This window comes from Lithobates pipiens, unplaced genomic scaffold (assembly GCF_037356315.1).
Source record: "Lithobates pipiens isolate NorthernLeopardFrog02 unplaced genomic scaffold, aLitPip1_a1.2 Scaffold_1, whole genome shotgun sequence".
Lineage (NCBI taxonomy): Eukaryota > Metazoa > Chordata > Amphibia > Anura > Ranidae > Lithobates > Lithobates pipiens.
The window spans coordinates 82,114,922-82,125,133 of NW_027507685.1; the positions used below are offsets into that span (position 1 = coordinate 82,114,922).

Here is a 10,212-nt window from a genome sequence, read left to right on the forward strand (position 1 = left end):
CGCTCAGCACCACATGCAGCATCCCCCCAGGGAGGGGTTGGGGGCAAGATAGGAACAGGGGAGAGAAGAGAGGGAGGTGAGGGACCCCCGAATCGACCTCCCAGGGAATGCCCAGCTGCTCAGCCCCGCCAGGGCAGGGAGAGCTGTACTTACTAGTCCTGAAGAGCTGGGAGACATTCCATTGCAGAACTATTTTTTTAGGTAATAGTGCTGCGCAATATAGAAGAGAAAAGGAGAAGGGGGGGGGAGAAAAATGGGTGGGGGGGAGGAAGGGGAAGAGGAAGGAAGCAAGGGGGAGGGGGGAGAATTGGACAAGGGTGGTAAAAAAAGGGGGAAGAGGGGTAAGTGAAATAATTAAGAGTAGAGACAATTTAAGGAATAATGTGACATGCACTTATAAGTGTACTTATAATAAACACTCCTTCAGTTAAAAAGTAAAAATATGTCAGTGATGATCCTTGTGTTTGAGTTTCACTCCTATGAAATCATTTCACATGCACTACCATCTGAGACAGAGGATTAGAATAGGGCTGTAATTGCTCTACACTTTGTACCCAGTGTGACAGCTTCAAAAAAAAAAAAAAAAAAAAGTAAAAATAAATGTGACATTAAAATGTGAATATTCATACGGAGCTATATCAAATCTAAAAAAACATAGTGTTGGGATGAAGAAAATTCCCATACTGATTGTTACCATATAAAGTGCATAACATGTGGTAATCCAACAACTAGGAACAAGTGCAAGTGCCAAATATAAATAATATCCGCGCAAACACTGTAAACAATGTGTCAACTTCACAATAAATATAATATCAAAAAAGTGTCCGTGCAGTCCATATAAATGAATGTGCAAAAAATGCAGATGACCAAAAATATCATAGATAAAGTGCCAGTGCTCTATAAGTCATGCGCACAAGAAGGTAGAAATTCCTTTCCTTCACTCCATTCAGTAAGTGGATGGGTGTCTCCTTACCTTACTGCTGTAAGGTTACAGCGTGGACATAGGTTTGTAAAAAGCCTCTCTGTGTCCCCAAACTGGATGTCCCCAGGGCGGATGTACCTCACAAAAGCGCAAAAAGGATGCTTGATAGTGTAGTATATTTAAAACGGGTTCGTTTATTGAATAGCATAAGTACAGGGTACTCACATTTAAAAGCAAACACCTAGGCAGAGTAAACAGGGAACGAGCGGCGAGCTCGTACTTCACTTCTGGTATCTTGTTATTTCCGACGCGTGTTTGTCACAGTCACGTGACTTCATCAGGGAATGATGAAGATTCACTGATGAAGTCACGTGACTGTGACGAACGCACGTTTTTTCTCTTTCCCAATTCTCCCCCCACCCCTTGCTCCCTTCCTCTTCCCCTTCCTCCCCCCCGTTTTTCTTCCCCTCCCCCCTTCTCCTTTTATCTTCTATATTGCACAGCACTATTACCTATAAGCATTTGTACATTTTTTGGGTTCGATTAACCTTTCTCAGTGCATGCAGCAATATTCCACTCTATTTATCTAATTGGTTGGCGCAGAGATACCTGACTTGTTTACCATTGAAGAACTACTCACTGATCAGTACAGTGTAGCTGCTGGCCCGGCATACTGTGACGCAGACATCAGTAGTCCGGTCATATGTACGCCCCGGAGCATAAAAGCTCACTGACCACCTCTGGAGCTGAGGTTTCATCGTGGCCCGCCGAGCAGTAGCTGCGACCTGCACACGCTCGATGGCCGGACTGGGGAGACTACAAGGATAAGGGTATCCAGCCTGTCACCCAGCCAGCTGTTGATAGTTGATCACAGGATCATTCATCTTGCGCAAAAAGCCAAGCTTCTGCATAAAAAAAGCATGGACTGATGGGCCCGTAGGGTTCCTAGGTCCTTCTCCTTTACTAGGCAAAATAAAACTGATGGCTGCATGGCAGGGTGGAGGGTTGTAGCCTAGGGACCGCCCCCCTGGGCAGAACTAAGGGTTCTGAGTTTTGTGTTACAACTATGCCTAGTATTCTCCTAGTGATAAGGCTAACAACCCATTTGTTACAGAGTGGAGCTGTGTCGGTCGGTGAATATAAGAGAAATTTGGGTTGTTGTTGTAATAAGGATTGGTGATAAAGCTTCAGTGGAGACACTGGGCTAAAAGAGACCCAGAATGATAGTAACATTGAGAGCCAAGCCGCAAAATGAAAAAAAAAATGCTTTACTGAGCAACTATAAACAGTACAGTATGTTAGAGTTGGAAACTAGGGCATACTCTAAATAGTAGTTGGCACAGAGTAATGGCCTCAGACAGTGCCTGCAATGAACAAGTTCTTCCAGCCCGGGGAACAACAGACATAGGCGGTATTCTTACTATTCTTATAATAAACTGCATCTCACCAGTTCCACAAGTTCCAGCCATGCAGTAAAGTGGAATTGCTGACAGATCCTCCAGACAGTAGGTGGCAGCATGCAGTGAGAAGCAAGGTGGCATCTGGTGTTTTCTGGGACCAGCGTGGAGCATAAGTGATGTCACGCTGCCTCCACCTGTAAGTACAAGTCGTACGTAAGTCAGATGTTCGTAACTCAGAGACTGCCTGTATTTAAAATGATTCCCAGAAGTGGGGCAGACCACAGATAGATCTGTTTGTGTCTCCAGGGAATGCATTTTCTTCTCCAGATATGCATGCAAGGAAGCAGTAGATGTCGATGCATTAACTTAGCCCTGGGACTTCAGTCTGGGGCATGTATATTTCTCTATATCTCTTGTTCTAAGGTTTCTACAGCAGCTATCAGGGGAGAACGTGACAATACTGGCAGTAATAGCTTTCTGGCTATGCAAAATGTGGTTCATGCTGCTATTTATTCTCTTGATGGGTGAACCTCTGAAACCTCCTGTAATTCCTCTTGTACCATTTTAAATCATACTTACCTACCTAGGTGGATACACCATCGATCTGAAGCTGCATCTGTCCCCTGCTAGCTCTAAAGGCGAGAGCTGAGCGATGAAACACTGCTGATCGCTCAGTGCTCCCTGCTGCTCTGAGCAGAGAACGGTGACTGTCAGTCACCGCTCTCTGCTCCTCCGGCGCTCACTGCAGAGCAGGGCTAGAGATGGAAGGGAGTGTCCGGCTCAGTCTCTTAAGCATGCAGCTGAGTGGCTGAGCTAGGTGCTGGTCCAGGCTCCTGGGTGGAGCCCGACCATATGGTCATGATCTCTCACCAGCCTAGACCAGCTCTGTGATGTCAGCCTAGAGTGGATTTTAGCCCGCTGTCAGCTGAAATCGGTCACAGGCAGGGCTGGTGCAAGGGTTTTTGACACCCTAGGTTAAACCTCATTTTGCCCCCTCCCGGCTCTACCACTAGGGATGAGCCGAACACCCCCCGGTTCGGTTCGCACCAGAACTTTCGAACGGACCCCAAATTCGAACGAACTTTAGAACCCCATTGAAGTCTATGGGACTCGAACGTTCGAAATGAAAAGTGCTAATTTTAACGGCTAATATGCAAGATACTGTCCTAAAAAGGGTTTGGGGACCTGGCTCCTGCCCCAGGGGACATGGGTCAATGCCTAAAATGTTTTTAAAAATGTCCGTTTTGGCGGGAGCACTGATTTTAATGACGATTAAAGTGAAAAAAAAAGTGAAATATTCCTTTAAATATGGTGCCTGGGGGGTGTCTGTAGTATGCCTGTGAAGTGCCACGTGTTTCCCGTGTTTAGAACAGTCCCTGCACAAAATGACATTAAACGGAAATAACACCATTTAAAACTGCTTGCGGTTTTAATGTTATATCTGGTTCCTGCAATATGGTTGAAAATCATTGAGAAAAATGGCATGGGTAGCCCTCCCTGCCCATTACCAGCCTATTTGGGTCTTGTACGCATATTAAGGGGAACCCTGTACCCATATTAAAAAAAGAAAATGCGTGTGGCCCCCAGGCCCTATATACTCAGAACAGCAGTATACAGGCGGTGCAAACAAGACAGGGACTGTGTAGGTTTGTTGTGTTAAGTTGAATCTGTTTGTAATTTTCAACTGGTACATTTTTAAAGTGTAGCTCCAGTCCAAAAAACTATTTTTAAGCTTTTTGGAAAACATAGGGAAGGGTTATCACCCCTGTATAATTTGTTTTGTCGTCCATCTTTTTTCATCTCACTTGCTGTTGTCTCCTTCCGTTTGCAAGTAGGAGATGTTTGTAAATTGGATGTTTGAAAGTAGGGGCCTGCCCTATATGCGCTGCAGAAATGGCGGAACAAGGTGTTGGTTTTGCCACAACATTGTAAGCCCTCAAAGTGACTCTTGGTGGGCGCTGGAGCGCCCTGCTGTGAACGATTATATCAAGAATTGTAATTACATGCCATTGTTGAACAGTGGTAGAAAAATTGACCTTTGGTGGTTGTGGTGCTGGTGCCACAACACTATAAGTCCTCACCGTTACTCTGGGTGGGCACAGGAAGGGGCCCTCCTGTAAAATAATATATCAAGAATTGTAATTACATGTCCCTGTTAAACAGGGGCAGAAAAATTTGGCCTTAGGCACTGCTGCTGGTGCCACCACACTGCAACCTCTTCCATATACTCTAGTTTTATTGCAGGAATTAGCCCTGCTGCAAAGCATTGCATCAAAAATTGTACTTAAACGCCCCTGTTAAACAGGGGCAGAAAAATTTGGCCTTAGGCACTGCTGCTGGTGCCACCACACTGCAACCTCTTCCATATACTCTAGTTTTATTGCAGGAATTAGCCCTGCGGCAAAGCATTGCATCAAAAATTGTACTTAAACGCCCCTGTTAAACAGGGGCAGAAAAATTGGGCCTTAGGCACTGGTGCTGGTGCCACCACATTGCAACCTCTGCCATATACTCTAGTTTTATTGCAGGAATTAGCCCTGCTGCAAAGCATTGCATCAAAAATTGTAATTAAACGCCCCTGTTAAACAGGGGCAGAAAAATTGGGCCTTAGGCACTGGTGCTGGTGCCACCACACTGCAACCTCTGCCATATACTCTAGTTTTATTGCAGGAATTAGCCCTGCTGCAAAGCATTGCATCAAAAATTGTAATTAAACGCCCCTGTTAAACAGGGGCAGAAAAATTGGGCCTTAGGCACTGGTGCTGGTGCCACCACACTGCAACCTCTGCCATATACTCTAGTTTTATTGCAGGAATTAGCCCTGCTGCAAAGCATTGCATCAAAAATTGTAATTAAACGCCCCTGTTAAACAGGGGAAGAAAAATTGGGCCTTAGGCACTGGTGCTGGTGCCACCACACTGCAACCTCTCCCATATACTCTTGTTTGATTGCAGGAATTAGCCCTGCTGCAAAGCATTGCATCAAAAATTGTAATTAAACGCCCCTGTTAAACAGGGTCAGAAAAATTGGGCCTTAGGCACTGGTGCTGGTGCCACCACACTGCAACCTCTCCCATATACTCTTGTTTGATTGCAGGAATTAGCCCTGCTGCAAAGCATTGCATCAAAAATTGTACTTAAACGCCCCTGTTAAACAGGGGCAGAAAAATTGGGCTGATGGCATCAACCAGAACCAGAAATGTTCTTCCAACATATCAGCGGAGGAGGAAGAGGATAGACAATCAACATAACAGGACAGTCACTCAGCATCAGCATAGGCAGTCTTGAAGGGATGTGATATTTCAAAAACAATTATTCTGTTACATCAGCTTCAGGTGCTTGGTAGCTGTGGGTGATCCAAGACTGATTCATCTTGATGAAGGTCAGTCGATCAACTGATTCGGTGGACAGGCGCACCCTGTGATCGGTAACAAAGCCACCAGCAGCACTGAAGGTGCGTTCCGAAAGAACGCTGGATGCAGGACAGGCCAGTAGCTCAATTGCATACTGTGCAAGCTCTGGCCAGTGATCCATCCTCAAGACCCAGTAAGCCAGAGGATTTTCGGTGGGAAAGGTGTCCAAGTCTGACCTTGCCCCTAGGTATTCCTGCACCATGTAAATCAGACGCTGGCGATGGGTGCTGGAACCGATCATACCTTGGGGCTGCGGACTAAAAAATTGTCTGAAAGCATCAGTCAGACGGCCACCTTCTCCACCGCTCCTTCTGACCGATGCCTCAGCAACATGTTGTCCAGGACCAGGAGTTTGTAACCTCCCAGTCTCTGGGAACGCGTTGCACAGACCTTTCTGCAAGGCCTCCCGGAGATGTCTCATCCCCTGCTCCCTCTGCGATGGCAAGATAAGGTCGGCAACCTTACCCTTGTACCGTGGATCAAGGAGAGTGGCCAGCCAGTAATGGTCCCTCTCCTTGATCCGAAGAATACGAGGATCCTTCCGCAGGCTTTGCAGGATCAGGGAGGCCATGCAGCGTAGGTTAGCTGAGGCATTCGGTCCGGAGTCCTCTGGGTCACTAAGGACAACATGATCCGCAGCTACCTCCTCCCAGCCACGTACAAGTCCACGTGTTTCTTGTGACTGTAAATCATCCCTACAAGACTGCTGCTGCTGCTGCTGCTGCTGATGCTGAGTGCCAGCCTCCACCTCCATGCTGACACAATCATCCTCCTCCTCCTCTTCCTCCTCCTCATCCTCTTCCTGTGTGATGGGTGGCACAGCAGGAACACTGTCTGGATAAAGGGGGCCTTGAGAGGCAAGGAAGTCCTCCTCTTCCTGCCTCTGTTCTGCCTCAAGTGCCCTGTCCATTATTCCACGCAGCGTATGCTCCAAGAGGTGGACAAGAGGTACAGTGTCACTGATGCATGCACTGTCACTGCTCACCATCCTTGTGGCCTCCTCAAACGGTGACAGGACAGTGCATGCATCCCTGATCATGCCCCACTGGCGTGGTGAGAAAAAACCGAGCTCCCCTGACCCTGTCCTGGTGCCGTAGTCGCACAGGTACTCATTGCTGGCCCTCTGCTGCGTGTGCAGCCGCTGCAGCATGGCCAATGTTGAGTTCCATCTGGTGGGCATGTCACATATAAGGCGGTTCTTGGGCAGGTTCAACTCCTTTTGGAGCTCAGCCAGCCGAGCACAGGCATTAAATGATCGGCAGAAATGCGCACAGACTTTCCTGGCCTGCTTCAGGACATCCTGTAAGCCGGGGTACCTGCCCAAGAACTGCTGCACCACCAGGTTAAGGACGTGAGCTACACAGGGCACATGGGTCAGTTGTCCCTGTCGGAGGGCGGAGAGGAGGTTGGTGCCATTGTCGCAAACCACCATTCCTGGCTTAAGCTGGCGTGGCGTCAACCACCTCTCGGCCTGCCCCTGCAGAGCTGACAAAACATCCGCCCCAGTGTGGCTCCTGTCCCCCAAACAAACCAGCGCAAACACGGCATGGCATCGTTTTGCCTGCATACTTGCGTAGCCCCTGGAACGCCTACGGAGCACCACTGGTTCTGAGGACAGAGCACTGGAAGAGGCCATGGAGGAAGAAGAAGAGGAGGGGGTGGAGGAGAGAGGTGTGTCACAACCAATAGTAGCATTTTGGAGGCGTGGTGGCGGAACAACCTCCAACACTACTGCACCTTGTCCTGCATCCTTCCCAGCTGCCAGAAGAGTGACCCAATGGGCCGTGAAAGACAGGTAACGTCCCTGTCCATGCCTGCTGGACCATGAGTCAGCGGTAATATGCACCTTACCGCTGACCGCCCTGTCCAGCGAGGCAAGGACATTGCCTTCCACATGCCGGTAGAGAGCCGGAATCGCCTTCCGTGAGAAAAAGTGGCGTTTGGGGACCTGCCACTGAGGAACCGCACATTGTACAAACTCACGGAAGGGGGCCGAGTCTACCAACTGAAAAGGCAGCAGTTGAAGTGGTAGCAATTTAGCCAAGCTAGCATTCAACCGCTGGGCATGTGGATGGCTGGGAGTGAACTTCTTTCGCCGGTCCAGCAGCTGGGGCAGGGACATTTGCCTGCTATAATCGGACGTGGGTGTACCGCTAGCAGAGTTCCCTGAAGCACTTGGCTGTGACACACCTAATTCTACACCTTCATTCCTCTCAGAGCAGGTTTCAGAGAGGACTGAAGGTCTAGTGGGGTTGGAGATGCCAGCTGATGAGGAGCAAGGAGAGGTCCGCTTTGTTCTTTGGTGTGGGTCTTTGAGGTACGCTTGCCAACGAGCTGCATGGCAGGTCAACATATGTCTGGTCAAGCATGTGGTGCCCAAGCGGCTGATGTTTTGGCCACGTGAGATACGCTTGAGACATATGTTGCAAATAGCAGCGGTGCGATCTGATGCACTCGTCTCAAAAAAGGCCCACACCAAAGAACTTTTAGAATAACGCGCAGAGGCAGCGCTCTGCACAGGCGGAGCTCTGCGGTGTGATTCAGTCGGTGTGCTGCCCCTAAGCTGGCCCCCGGAGGGCATCCTGCCTCGTTGGACATGTGCCTCCTCCTCCTCCTCCTCCTCCTCCTCTCTCCTTCCAGGCACCCACGTGGAGTCAGTGCCCTCATCATCCCCTCCCTCTTCATCGCTGTAGCAAACCTGACAGTATGCTGCAGCTTGTGGAACATGACTGCCAGATTGCTGTCCTTCTTGAGCATCCCCTCTCTCTGCGCTCACACTACTGCCTTCCTCTAGCTGAGTGTCATCATCAGAGCCCACAAAACACTGGGCATCCTCCTGGAGCATGTACCCAACACTGTGCTCAAAGAGTTCAGGAGACTCCTCAGGAGGACGTGGTGGGTCTAGGGAAGGAGTCACTGATGATGACATTGAGAGGAGGGAAGACGATGCGTTGGCAGCTGCTTTGCTAGTACCCTGAGACTGGGTGAGAGAGGATGAGGAGGATGAAGAGGGCTTGGTCATCCACTCTACCAAGTCGTTGGCATGTTGCGGTTCAACATGTCCAGCTGCCGAAAAGAAGGACAAGCGTGTCTCATGGCCACGTGCTGATGACAATGCACCGCGTCTATGACCAGCACTGTTGTCTCTAGACACAGAGCCTGCTTGCCCTCTTTTATCGGCTCGCGCCTGTCTGCCTCTCCTTGCTGGCCTTCCAGACATGGTAATGGCCTGAAGGGAGTTGGGTAAAAAAGCAGTTGGGTAGTGTATATTGTGCTAGAGGCACACAACACCCACTAACTCCTGCAGATGCCTTTATTATAGAACACCAGAGATAAAGGGGTATATACAGATGTATACTGTGCTGTGCTGGAGGCACACACAACTTCCAATCTCCTAACACTACTGACTGCAAGCTCTATTATAAAAGATAGATCACTAGCTATATAGGTGAGGTGAATATAGCGGTGTATACTGCGGTCAGGGCACGCAGATAACAACCACTACACAACAGCAAGATCGAAAATCGTCCGAAAACGATCGGTGTGTACTGTGTTGAAGGTACAGAGAACACCCACTAACTCCTGCAGATGCCTTTATTATAGAACACCAGAGATAAAGGGGTATATACAGATGTATACTGTGCTATGCTGGAAGCACACACAACTTCCAATAACTCCTGCAGATGGCAAGTGGGCTCAAATAGAGAACAGCTATGTAGGTGGATATAGCGGTATGTACTGGGTACAGAGCACGCAGACAGCACGCATCTCCTAACACTACTGACTGCAAGCTCTATTATAAAAGATAGATCACTAGCTATATAGGTGAGGTGAATATAGCGGTGTATACTGCGGTCAGGGCACGCAGACAATAACCACTACACAACAGCAAGATCGAAAATCGGCCGAAAACGATCGGTGTGTACTGTGTTGAAGGTACACAGAACACCCACTGCTTCAGACGCCAACACACTACACAAGGCCGCCGCGCTGGCGGCCTTATATAGTGTTGGGCGTGCACTACACAGCCTGAGCTATGATTGGCCACAGGCATCCTGCCTGTGGCCAATCATGGCTCTCCTCGCTGCTGGCGCTGCGATTGGCCAAGCATGCGGAGTCACAGTGCATGCTTGGCCAATCATGAGCCAGCAATGCACTGCGCCATCGCAGTGCATTGTGGGCCGTGAGCGCCACACGAATTTGGCGCGAACGGACCAAAATGTTCAGACTTCGCCGAACGGACGAACAGCCAATGTTCGAGTCGAATGTATGTTCGACTCGAACACGAAGCTCATCCCTATCTACCACCTTTGCCCTGCACATGTATACCCCACATTTTTAATGAAGCACCCATCAAATGCAGCCCACCTGTGCCCATCAATGCAGCATACCAGTGCCCATCAATGAATGTTTGCTTGCTTCCATTCCTTGGGGAGTCAGAACACAGACACAGTCCTCCGCCGCAGCTGTGCCTCTCA

General features: G+C 49.0%; 1 non-coding gene across 1 annotated transcript; it reads left to right on the top strand.

Annotated features, from left to right (window-relative positions):
- Window positions 1–441: 441 nt before the first annotated feature.
- LOC143989686 (small nucleolar RNA Z195/SNORD33/SNORD32 family) lies at window positions 442–516 on the top strand. Its single transcript, XR_013277061.1, has one exon. It is a non-coding gene; the product is annotated as a small nucleolar RNA Z195/SNORD33/SNORD32 family (small nucleolar RNA).
- Window positions 517–10,212: the final 9,696 nt, after the last annotated feature.